Below are 12776 nucleotides of genomic sequence, written 5' to 3'. Positions count from 1 at the left end.
ATCCACCATGTGGTTGCTGGGAATTGAACTCAGGACCTCTGGAAGAGGCGCTCTTAACCTCTGAGCCATCTCTCCGGCCCCAGACTGTCGTCCTTTTCACCTGTGCTTGAGATTTACCTGCCAAGTAAAGACCGTTCAATGTTGAGGGGCACTAATTCCCTGACAGAGCACTTTTCTCTGAATGCTCACACTACCAATGCATAAAGATCTGACTGTGAGCCCTTTCCCCTGGCTAGCAGCACGGAGGCCGCATGATGCCTGGAGTTACTGTAAAAGACATTAACCAACAGCAGTTCGTCAGAGCTCTGGCAGCCTTCCTCAAAAAGTCCGGGAAGCTGAAAGTCCCCGAATGGATGGACACAGTAAAGCTGGCCAAACATAAAGAGCTTGCCCCTATGATGAGAGCTGGTTCTAGACATGAGCTGCTTCTAGAGCATGGCACCTGTACCTGCGTGGTGGTGCAGGGGTTGGCTCCCTGACCAAGATCTATGGAGGATGGCAGAGAAACGGTGTCAGGCCCGGCCATTTCTGCAGAGGCTCCAAGAGTGTGGCCCGCCGCATTCTGCAAGCCCTGGAGGGGCTGAAAATGGTGGGAAAGGACCAAGATGGGGGCCGCAAGCCAACACCTCAGGGACAGAGAAATCTGGACAGGATTGCCGGACAGGTGGCAGCTGCCAACAAGAAGCAATAGAACAAAGGATGCTGGGTTAGTAAATTGCCTCATTCAAAAAAAAAAAATCTGATTGCGACATATATTCAGGGTATCTTTCCAAATATAAGAGCAAATAAACTCTCTGGACTGAGATACGGGCTAAGCCTGCATTCATGAAGAAGGGGTGTGTTCCCTTGATGCTTCTTAAAACTCGTGATCCCTTGGGTTTAGAGCTGTATTAGTTATATGGTGGTGTATTCGGGATATTAAACATTGGGTCACATTTGTTTGTTTGCATATATATATTTTCATAGTCACACCAGAGATCCAGAAAGCCCAGGAAACATTTGCATTTCCCTTTGACTGGATCTTACCTCCTTACAGACTCCATTTATAGGTGGTCTGAGAGCTCTTAGGGGTCTTGCTCTTGGTGTAGTCTCATTATTCTGTGAAGGAGCTAAATAGAGTATTCCTCTCTTTTTTTGTTTTGTTTTGTTGCTCTATGTAGCACTGAGTGTCCTGGAACTTACTCTGTAGACCAGGCTGGCCTTAAACTAAGAAATCTGCATGCCTCTGCCTCCCAAGTGCTGGGATTAAAGGTGTGCACCACCACCTAGCAGTATTCATCCTTTCAATGTTACAGCCCTAGCATGTTCTCCAGGCCCAGAAAATTGTGTCCATTGCCATAGAACCTTGGGTGCATTACTTTGATTTGTAAATTTATAAAATAAAAATGAAATGAATGCAATAAATAAATGTAGATTTAAGCATATGTCATAGACTACATAGTTGAAGCATTCTGCATGCTTCATATTTCTTTGGCTATATTTTATAAAAAATTTCAAAATAAAAATGTAAAAATGTATGAAATTGATAATAAAAATCTCCTTCTTTAGATATAGTCTTATTCTATACCTCTGAGGAAAAGATAATAAAACATTGCTCTCTCACTGTCTTATGTCAATACATGTCTCAGAAACTGTAAGAAAAATTTAGAAATAGGTAAACCCACCTTTATCAAGGACCAGCCTCGACAAAAATACTTCTTACCAGGGTAGGGGCATGGGAATTGAAGAAATATATAAGTAAAGAATGTGAAGATGGATAAAAATAATAAGACAGAAAATATAGAAAGTATGGGGAGAGCATTCCAGTGACTGAAATTCGGAAATTTGCCCTCATTTATTTTTCCATAGCTTTTATACGGAACATAAATGGGGGGAGGAAAAGGTAACAAAAGACTTTATTAACATGATACTAAAGGATAACTCACACCGTCAATGGCTTTATCACTCTGAGACATCAAATCATTAGCATTCTGTTGTCTAAGTGAAAGTGCTCTACATCACGGGAGGCAGACCTCACAGTTACTAAAGAAAGAGCAGAAGTACATTTACTTATTCTGACCATCTGTCAGGATGACATGAACTTACTAGAATGAGCTATCTTAATCTCAAAAGAACCAAGCAATCACCTCCACACGTCATCTTAGTAAATTTTAAGTAGTCTTACCCATGAGCTTTTGATCTTTGTTTGAATCTAATCTAATTTTGACCCTTGGCTCATAGTTATGACCATTAAAGAGAAACAGTCAGGAGTTTCAGCAGTAAGGAAACATTAGGCTGGGGAACCACTGAAAGATAAAGGGGCCACTTAGTCGACATTAGGGTATTGGGCAGCATCCTATCCCTACACCTAAGCTATCTATACAAGGGAGATCCAACACAGGAAATTCCACACATCTCAGAAGCTGATCCCCTTCAGAAGGATTAACTAATGCAATTACTCTGGAAAATTACTTAGAAACATACTATTCAAATCTTAGGTATAATCCCAAACCCAAATGTTCGCACTATGATGTCCAGAAATATTCAGTGTCATTTGCTGCAGACAAATATGAGAACCAACCAGAATCCCCTCAAAGGCAGAATGAATATATAATAGTTAATATATTAATAAACTGAACACTACAGAGCAGTAAGATTTTAAGAAATTTATTTTAGCTACAGGAAATCATAAATAAGGTACACAAAATATAGAGCAAAGAAGTCTGATACAAAATGATATATGTATATAATTCTACTTGTACAAATATCAGTGGTAGCAATCACATCCAGGGCCTTATGCATGCTAGGCAAGCTCTTGACCACTATTAGAAATATTTCTTAGACGAGCCTCTCCACCGACGCAAATAATTCCAATCACACCAAATCAGACCGAATAAAAGATGCCCGTGTTTAATGCAGTGCTCCCGGGTAGCACCAGGAAAGCATGGCAAAGGGAAGAAAGAGAAGGGGAGACCACACAAAGCCCGGAGACCACGTGTTCATTCTGTGGGGGCAGCCTAAATAGTCTGTGGAGTGGTCCCTAGGGAGGGATCACCATTTGTCCGGCTTTCCTAGAGGTCGAATCTGGACCAAGGCACTCCCAGGGGAGGAGGTTTGAAATAGAGCTTCCTGATCATTCCAAAGAAGGATGCCAGGGGCTGGGATGAGGCCCCCGAATATAATAACCACTAAGCAGCCCTTGTGCCCTGCTTTAAGAACAGCATTTCAAAGTGGGACACTAACGATGCTCGACTTTGAGTCGTGGTTGTGCAGTTTACCTTAGAGGAAACTTCAGGGAATTTCTGAGGGGTTGGAAGTACCTATTTCTTTGCCTGGGTTGTAATTTCACCAGCACATTTATATGTTTTAGGGTAATTAATTGAACATATAATCTGTATAAATCCAGGGTCTTTATATTACAAATACCCTCTCTTCCCTCCTTCCCTGACCCCTTCTCCTTTCCTTAGGACAAGGGGACTTAAACATGCAGTCAGTTCTCAAGTGTTTTCTAGAAGACTGTCCCCGTTTTCCACTGCTACTCACTCACCATCCTCTTAGAATTCCCACCCTCCATCTTGCTTTTCCGGATGAAGATGACTGTTCCCTCTTAAGGTGATGCAAGGGCTTGGCCATATTCATGCTTCGTCTTAACCCTGAGTCATATGTGACGTCTTGGTTCCATATTATTTGAGAAATATAACAGGAAAAACTGGCATCTGTGTGTCTGCTTATCTCTAATTGTCCTGGATATTCTCTCTTCTTCTTCTTCTTCTTCTTCTTCTTCTTCTTCTTCTTCTTCTTCTTCTTCTTCCTCTTCCTCTTCCTCTTCCTCTTCCTCTTCCTCTTCTTCTTCTTCTTCTTCTTCTTCTTCTTCTTCTCTCCTTCTCTCCTTCCCTCAGGTGAAAAAAGAGAACCCAGAAGAATAATTACTACTTAAGAGTGACTTCCTGGTGGCACAAACAGTTCTGCTAAACACCTGGAATTGACTGGTGTGCTATAGACCTTTGCCAGAGTCCTTAATATCCTTAAATGGTTTCAATTCTACAAATACAAAATGATTACTAATGAAATAGACGTTTTACCTATTGTCTTGGCTGCAATCCTGAAAAATACGTATTTGGAGACTTTTCCATTGCCAAACTGTCAAAAATTAAAAATCAAATAAAAAAAATGGAACCAAAAAGAGGAAAGAGTTTTCAGATTCCTCTCCACTTCCCAACATAGGCATCAGAGTGGAGGCTGTGCCCTTTGTCTTCTGGTGTCTACTTCTAGTTTCTAAAAGCAGTAGGCAAAAATGTAGTCAAAAATTCTGCTAAATCTAAAAGGATTGAGGTTTCTTGTTTGGGTTTGTTTGTTTTTACTGGTTCTGGGCAAGTAAGTAGCTGGTAAAGTTAGTAAGTAGCTTTAGATACTGGCAGGTGATATAACACTTGTGGGTCAAAAGACTATGCCATCCATCAATGTGAGTACCTATTCCCCACCTTGAGCATGCCTTTGATGGGACAGGTGTGGACGGGCTGTAGTCATGTCTGGATGTAAGGTGGCTGTGATACAGAGATGGAGCAGGCATACACACACTGGCTCTATAGAGAAATGTTGTCCCTGTTCTTCTATTTTTATGTAAACATATTGGAAAAAAAAAGATAACCTTAGAACAAAGGCAACAAGTACTCCAAATTGAAAGAAAGGCAGCAATGAAATTCACCAATAGAAAATTCTTTCCAAAGACAGGATTCAATGTTGAAGAACTAGTTGTAGTGACTCTTCTTGATAATGGTGTAAGTGGTATCTTCCCCAAACTAGTTATTGCACAGATTACTAGAAATGGGTTAAATTAAGATGTAAGAGTTAGCCAATAAGAAGTTAGAGTTAATGGACCAAGCAGTGATTTAAATTATATGGTTTCTGGGGGATTATTTTGGGCCTAAGCTAGCCGGGCAGCCAGGACCCAACAAGTGGCCCTCCATCCAACAAGTTCTGCAGCATAATCCTAGGTAGGGATATGGGAGCATTGTCTTCCAGGATGCATTCTCAGACCCCTCTGGAGTTTGGGAGCACTAGCCTCCATTTATTTCCATCACAACTATTGATCATGACTAATACTCTAAAGAAGTGGTGAGCCTTTACTTGAAAACTCCTGTTCAAAACCACTTCCTGCCTTTTGTTTTCCTTGGCTCATTTAGCATCTTAGGTAAGTCAGCTGCCTTCCAGACTATTACAGCCAGGTGTAAGATCTCTGCGGTCTTCAGTCCTAAGAAATAGAAGATAAGTGGATGAGTCACTCAGAGTCTGGATGTGGAATAAAATGCCCTTAGGAACAGTTTCTGAAGGATTAGATTTCAAGACTTTGGGTTTCTAGAAACTTGAGGGGATTCTGTCACCATCTACATAAAGAAACTCAGCTTCCAAAGGACATCCATGAGTTTGACCGTGTGTTGACTGCTTACTCTACAACAGACGCCTCCTAGAAAACCATTTCTCAGTTCTTGAAAGAGAGCTTTTGTTCCTTGCTTTGTACAAGAATGAACATTAATCAGACAGTTATTACTGTGTTAATATTCCCTTTATCTACTTTAGTGCTAAAACTCATAAAAAAGTGTTATACTTGAGGGATTGCCTCTTGAATTAATATTGGCTTAACAGTTAATATTGGTTTCAATCTCTAAAAACCTTTCACACTGTCCTTACAACGAAGTTCCTTCTCATAATTTTTCAAGGTGACTTACATGTACAGTATCCTGATACCTCTAAGATAAGCTATTTTATCTTTCCATTTCTGCATTGCACATTAATTAAATGTCAAGCTGCAGTCTCCTTCAGCTGTTGAAATAAGCCTCTGTATACTGTGAACATATATTACTCTCGCTAGTTAATAAAGAAAGAGCTGATTGATGGGTTGCCAGGAAGGTGGAACAGCCAAACTGAGAATGCTGGAGGGGAAGCAAGGCAGAGTCAGAGGAGATGTCAGCCAGTCACTGAGGAAACAGGATGTGTAGAAAATGAGGTTACAAGCCATGAGTCATGTGACAGAGCATAAATGAGAAATATGGGTTTCTTTAAGTGTAAAGACTTAGCTAGTAATAAGTCTGAGCTATTAACCAAGCATTTACAATTAATATGAGCCTCTATGTGGTAATTTGGAAGGGGCCCCCAGGATGGGAAAACTCCACCTACAGAATAAGGGGTCCTACCAATCATCTTATGGTTTGCTGCCCAATTAAAAAAAAAGAAATGAGAGAGCTTAAGAGAGAAGACTCAGTGGTTTAGAGCGTTTGTTGCTTTTATAGAGACCCTGGGTCCAATACCCAGAACCTATATGGTGACTCATGGCCACCTGTAACTCCAGTTTCAGCAGGTTTGATGTCCTCTCTAGCCTCAGTGAGTACCAACTACACATGTGCTACACAAACATACACGTGAACAAACCACAAAATAAAATAACCTGTTAAAAAATGAATGAGGGTGCTGGAGAGATGGCTCAGAGGTTAAGAGCACTGGCTGCTCTTCCAGAGGTCCTGAGTTCAATTCTCAGCAACCACATGGTAGCTGACAACCACCTGTACTGAGATCTGGCGCCCTCCTCTGGTGTGCGGGCATACATCGAGGCAGACTGTTATATACATAATAAATAAATCTTTAAAAAAAATAAAAAAATAAAAAAAATGAATGGAGGCAGGATATCCACATGCGGTCAGTTATAGTACTCTTCTTCAGAAAACACGCTCTTTGTGAGATCTTATTTTAGGCAAGTGAATAGTACTTGTTTGTTTATTAAAGATTTATTTTATGTGTATGTGTCTGTGTAAGAAAATGTGCAGGTGAACACAGGGCCTGTGGAGGACAGAAGAAGGTGGTAAATCCCCTGGAGCTAGAGCTATAGATGATTTTGACCTACCTAAGGTGGATGCTAGGAACTGAACTTGGGTCTTGTGCAAGAGTAAAGAGCTCTTAGCCAATGAACCACCTCTTCAACTTTAATATTCACTGCTTTGAGTGAACAATAAAGAAATCCTTTTAATCATAAATAATTCATTGTTTTCATCCATGTGCCATTTCCTGATCACTCGATTTTCTGGTTTATATTTAAAAAGTGCATTTCATATTCATATGTTTTTAGCAAACGGGGGCAACAGATTCTAGATATAAAGTTCCAGTAGCTGGCCTAGAACTCAACCTTCCTGCCTCAGCCTAAAGGTGCTGGGGATATAGAACCGTGCTGACACACGTAGCTCTTCATTGATGCATCATGTATTTTTCCCACTATGTAGCACATAAGGTTTTCTTTTTCAAATACCTGTCCTGGGAGCACAGCTCAGTTGATAGAATGCTTGTTTAGTACACACAAGGCCTTGGGTTGGATGGGAAGTAGCACGTAAGCTACATGGTGGTTCATGCTTAAAATCCTAACATTTTAGAGGTGGATAAAGGAAAATCAGAAGTTAAAGATCTTCATCCTAAGCTACAAAGTGAGTCCAAATCCAGCCTAGGATGTAGGGGAGCTGTTCTATTTATTTATTTATTTATTTATTTATTTATTTATTTATTGTGTGGAGGTGTTTTGCCTACATGAATGTCTATGCATCACCTGTATGCATGGTTCCCAAGAAGGTCAAAGAGGGTATCAAATTTCCTGAACTGGAATTACAGATGGGTTATGAACCAGCGTGTGGGTGCTAGGAATTAAATCTGGGTCCCCTGCAAGGGCAGTCAGTGCTCTTCACTACTGAGCCAGCTCTCCAGCCCCAAACGAGATCCTGTCTTAAGGACAAAAACCAACCCAAACTTCAAATGCAAGTAACCCTGAAGCTTCTCTCTCCTCAAATAGTGAGAAAAGTGAGCCATTTAATAAAGAAGTCTTATGGAACAGTTAGTCAGTTTATTTTTCATTTTAATACTGGTAGCCTATACCTCCTTCCTAAGAAGTAGTTTTGAGTTAATGGGATTTCTTAGGTTTGTATGAGACTGTGGCAGCTAGAGAATATTTGGCTAAAGTAAAATGCAAAGTATGATTTCTGTGTCCTCACTAGTAGTGACGGTAGGCCAGCAGTTTAAAGACCAACAAGTTGTTAATGTGCCGAGCACTATCCGAGTCCTTGAGAAAACAGGTGGGCGTTTCTACTAGGAAACAGACAAGCCCTGCCGGGTCAAGATGACAATTGTCCTCAAAGGGCAGGGCCAAGGGATGGAGAGATGACTCCAGAGATAAAGAGCTTTCCATGCAAGCGAAAGTACCCAAGTTTAGATCCCCAGAAACTGTGTTAAAGCCTGGTGCGGTTTAATGCAAGCACACCTATGGGAAGATTGGAAGTGGAGACGAGAGAATTACAGAAAGCTCCCAGGCCAGCTAGCCTAGAGTGTGCAGCAGAGATCAACAGACCTGGCTTCAAACAAATCGGAAGGTGAGGGCTAACACTCTTCTACCTCAGTCTATATGCACACACATACAGAAAACACACCACACTGCACACACACGTGTACACATGCATACCATACACACAACACAAATATATATACATGTATATACACACATATATACCACACATACATACACACACAACACAAATATACCTACACATGTATACACACACATATATACCACACAAACATACATATACACATATACACATGCATACCACATGTATAACACAGACATTTATACAGATGTGCGTACACACATATATACCACACAAGCATACATATGCACATATACAAACATATGCGTATATGCACATACACCACACGCACACACATATACCACACGCACACACATATATATCACATGCACACACAAGACACACACACACACACAGAGAGAAATGGGAGTTCTTGGAAAGATCCCCACCTTACATTGAGCTTTTGAACCTTCTGCAAGGCTCAGACTGTGAAGAGTTACAGGTCCAGAAGCTAAAACCATTTTTCGTGGGTTATCTTCAGCCCCTGTGGTAGCCATGCCTACCCTTCTCTCCGACCTAGTGTTCCTGAGACTAACAGGTAACATATTTCTGGAATGTAGTAGCAGACACTCTCACCTGACAAAAGGCTAATGCAGTGTCAGGGAGCAGCTGAGGCCTGTAACGGATTTCTCCACCTACTTTAGCCACCACATGATGCTTCCACCAGTGTATTTGAAAAGTGTCTTAACCTGTGACATTCTTTGTTCTGGTATAAAGACTTCAGACTGCTCACACATTGGCCCCTGAAATTTGGGGGAACCTGGCTTTGTGTTTCCAGCCCATGGAACTCATATTTGTCTCCAGCATAAACTACCTCATATCTCCTCTGAGGTGAGAGCTGTACTTTTGCATTGACACACACATAGATACAAACACACGCATATTTACTCATACATGTATACACAAAGATACTGTCCAAATGAACTTAATGATATTATTAAAGGTCATGCATTATTTTCTGTGACTTAACTCACACATTAAAAGAATTGTTTTTATTGAATCGACACACAAACAAAAAGATAATAACATTCTCACTATTTTTTAATTTATTTTTGACAACTTCAAGCATGTCTATAATATGTTCTGGTCATACTCATCCCTGGATCTTCTCTTATCCTCCTCCTATTCCCAAGACCCACCCACATCCTCCTACTTAGTCCTCATTTCTCTTAAGTCAAATTCTAGGAGGTACCCAGTGGTTTTCAGTTCTGAGCCTTAGAAATGCCTTTTTTTTTTTCCTCAACGCCGCCTCACCCTGACTCTCAATCCCTGCTTCCTTTTGGAGGTGAGCCTCTTGCTGCCATTACTAGAAACAGCACACACAGACTCTGTTGCCCTGGGCAGTTCAGAAATAGTCCTCATCTATTTTCAAGAGCTCAGGAAGGGGCTTCAGAGAACTCAACCTTGGATGACCTGCTTATATCTTCAGTCCTAGCCTAGAGATTTCTAATAGAAATACCATAAAGCCCTTAAATTTCTAGCTTCAAGGAGATACACAGTGTCGAAGAAAAAGGCCCAAACCCTGCTCTGAAACAGTCCATTCCCAATCACAGCATACTCTCTGGCACTTTGCCTCTCCAAACACTAACAACATTTTGGGTCCTTTGGGGTGAAAGGCAGGATTGTTTTAGGGTTGGTTGCTGCATGTTAGCATAATGGCTTTTATATGATTACTAGGGTCCTGGGGCTAGACTATTAGAAAGGACCCCTGAGATGCAAGAGGACTGATAGTCCCTAAAATTAACCCTAAGTCAGGCACCAGCTCTGGGGATACCAGTCCTAAAAACCCTTTTGCTCTCTGTGTTACAGAAAAACAAAGAATTGACTCAGGTGTATTGACTAAATGGCTGACTTCCAAGTTTCAGTTTCTTCAGTAAATACAACCGTTACGAGGATTAACTGAAATCCCATCTATAAAGCATCTAGGACTCTTTGTGGGGATGCCAGGGAGGACTTGAACCTTGACTGCAAATGTTGTCAGTGTTGGACATGGAAAGAATAAAATCAATATAACAAAGTAAAATGATGATGTGTTTGGGATGAACAAAGGAGAAGCATCAGCAGTCTTGAGAAATTAACTTCTTAGTATAGATTTGGGAGAATACCTGCCCAGTGTTAGCAGGCAGAACCCAGGTAATAGGTGTGATCCTGAAGGAGTCGGAATGGAGTAGAAGACATCAAGCACTGCACCTTAGCAAATACCTGTCTGTCTCTCTCTGGCCACTCAAGGGCAAGTTCAGGCTAAGGCGATCTGAGAAAAGTGGCAGGGCCTAGGGATATAGTTCATTTGGTAGAGTGCTTCTCTAGGTTACACAAACACATAAAACTGGGTGTGATGGCACAGGCCCCTAATCCTAGCACAAAGGAATATAAAACCATCTGAGTTTAAAGTGTGTGTGTGTGGGGGGGGGGAACACCCAGATAAAGCTCACATGTGGAAAATGTCGAGTATGCCCACGGTTTCCGATCTGAATGCTTCTTCCTGTGTTAAGAGGCTCAGGCTAACCAACCTTAGCTATAACTGAAAATGGAAAATATTCTTTTTAGCACATACCAGTGACTCTCAAAGTTTTTAATCTCCGAATTTCTTTAGGGTTTTATTTTTCTTGACAATGCCAGGGTGGAGACAAACCCAAGACCTTACATGACCTAAATGAGTATACTAGCAACAAGCTATACACCCAACTCTGTTTTCTCTCTCTTTGCTGCCCAGCTTGAGAGATGACCCGATTGTTCTATCTGTATCTGCATTCAAGTTGGGTCAACAGCACACATACAGATCCGGAGCTCTCTATTGCAAACTCGTGAGAGAATGAGAGAGAAACTGTCAATTAATGCCTTTGTGTTTTCATGAAAACCCTTTTGAGTTTGTTGACTGAAACGGTTTCATGAACTCTGGAGGCCTGGTCTAAATGACTGCAAAAGCAGAACTATAGGAATGAGTGCTTTCTAGAAGGTTCTTCTTACTTCCAAGTACAAAGTATTCTCAAGTCTTAACCTTACTTCCAAGTACAAGCCTTCAAGTAGGGTCAGTTGGGTGTTTTGGCGCTTGCCTTTTTCCTGAAATTTGACATTAAACACAAGCCAGAACCAGGAAATTCTAAATCTACAATCAAGTACAAGGACTCCAGCCAGTCTGGAGCCACTGCATAGGGCTGAGCCAAGAGACCACCACTTTCTGTACATACCTCAAACTGGTGGAGTGGGACACAAACAGTTTAGCATCCCGACTAAGGCAAATTTAGCCCAGCATACTTCGTACTGCCAATTCCCAGAGACAAGATCCCAACAAACAGGGAACTTAGTGACCACTTCAAATTCTTGGCATCCCGGTTTCTTAACTAGCGTGCAGATCTCTGGGTTATAACCGGAGGCTGGAAGAGATCATTTGGCTTTGAGAACCAGCATGCTGGGGCTGTTCCACATCTCAGGACAGATCATCTCTGATGTTGTGGGGCAGGAAAAATCTGCATCTGGCTGCGTTGCGCATCCAGAGGGACTCATTTGTCATCAGTTGGGAAATACTGGAGTGTGGTGTTGCTCAACGAAGCAATTTGGAGTGCACTGCCCTGTTTCTATGAGTGCCAGCAACTAAGCAAAGGACAAGGAGTCGCATCCCTAATTCACGGCTCTTTGTTATACAATGTTTGTTTCTTTCCTTCTCCCTTCCTTTCTCCTTCCCTTCATTTCTTTTGTTCCTTTCCCATATATTTGTGATGCACCTCTTATAAATCAGGGACCGTGACAAGAATAGTCTCACCAACATCTGGCTACCAATCTAATTTACTTCTTAACTATTAAATTCTCCTTCCTAAATAAAAGAAAATCATGAGCTTTATAGAAAAATTGAAAATATGATTTGATATAAAGGAGACAATAACTGCCCTAACTAATATCTAGGAGGTTTTAATTTTTTTTTTGTTTTTTGTTTTTCTGTGTTTTTTGTTGTTGCTATTTGTTTGTTTTTTGTTTCTCAGACAGGGTTTCTCTGTGTAACATACCTGTCTGTCCTGGCACTCACTCTGTAGACCAGGTTGTACTTGAACTCACAGAGATCCACCTGCCTCTGCCTCCCAAGTGCTGGGATTAAGAGCGTGTGACACCGCTGCCCGGCTCTCAAGGAATTATTTTTATATATGGATAGCAATTCTGTGACCCCGTTTGATCAACATAGTCTCAGCATCAGTTCCAACGTCCTTAAAGAGCACCATAAACCTTGTGATTCCCACAGTTGCTGGTAAATAGCTCAGTGGGAAACTCTCACTCCTCACATCAGACTCCTCCTGGATACATCCCTTCTCAGAAATGGCATTACAGGGGAGAGGAGCATGCGCATTTTCGACT

At 41.4% G+C, this 12776-nt stretch overlaps 1 pseudogene; it reads left to right on the top strand.

The window, feature by feature from the left end:
* Window positions 1-254: 254 nt before the first annotated feature.
* LOC121454791 lies at window positions 255-691 on the top strand (annotated as a pseudogene).
* Window positions 692-12776: the final 12085 nt, after the last annotated feature.

This window comes from Microtus oregoni, unplaced genomic scaffold (assembly GCF_018167655.1).
Source record: "Microtus oregoni isolate MIOR12 unplaced genomic scaffold, Mior012 000012F_ref0000307, whole genome shotgun sequence".
In the NCBI taxonomy this organism is placed as follows: Eukaryota; Metazoa; Chordata; class Mammalia; order Rodentia; family Cricetidae; genus Microtus; species Microtus oregoni.
This window is presented reverse-complemented; position numbering and strand designations above follow the sequence as displayed.